At 39.9% G+C, this 627-nt stretch overlaps 1 non-coding gene across 1 annotated transcript; it reads right to left on the bottom strand.

Moving 5' to 3' along the window:
* Window positions 1-291: 291 nt before the first annotated feature.
* Window positions 292-421, bottom strand: LOC149288341 (small nucleolar RNA SNORA35). The gene has a single exon (XR_016277417.1). It is a non-coding gene; the product is annotated as a small nucleolar RNA SNORA35 (small nucleolar RNA).
* Window positions 422-627: the final 206 nt, after the last annotated feature.

Here is a 627-nt window from a genome sequence, read left to right as displayed (position 1 = left end):
GATAGTTTAACCCTTTCCATGCACTAATCCTACCACCAACCCTTGTCAAAGTTTGGGATAGTAATTGTTTTTGGTGTTTTTTTCACATACTTTGTACTTCAGGTGTGAAATTACAGCTCCTGGTATATGTTGCGGTCACACAACACCCAGATATGTGTCCAGCAACATCTCCTGAGTACATTGATACCCCACATGCATGGGTTTGTCAGATTGTTTGGGGGCAAAAGGGCCACATTTGGAACATGAGCAATTCAAATTCAGTAGGAATTTTACATCTGGGTAAAGAAAAATGCTTGTACCCAACTATCAGTAGGGACAGGTTACAAGAAAGCCTGGCCTATCTCCAAGAAGGGATTTGATCTAGCACCTTAAGTGGTCCCTCATGCCACGGAATGGACACAGGGGTCACTTGACAGTGCAAATAAAAACGCTTAAAAATGGTGGAGCAAATAAAAGCTAAAAAACAGTAAATGTAACAAAAAATTAAAAAAAAATACAAAAATGGAGCAGGAACAAAAAAAAAAATTAAAAATGGGAAACTGTGTGATACAGCTTGAAGCAGTCACCGACACAGAGTGCAGGTTTTCCAGGGCAATCTGGACAGTAAAATGTGGTGTCCTTTCTTTG

Source organism: Sceloporus occidentalis, unplaced genomic scaffold (assembly GCF_023333645.1).
Source record: "Sceloporus occidentalis isolate IW3139 unplaced genomic scaffold, rSceOcc1.0.p SCAF_52, whole genome shotgun sequence".
Lineage (NCBI taxonomy): Eukaryota > Metazoa > Chordata > Lepidosauria > Squamata > Phrynosomatidae > Sceloporus > Sceloporus occidentalis.
Note: the sequence above shows the minus strand (reverse complement) of the source record. Positions and strands in the feature narration are given on the sequence as shown.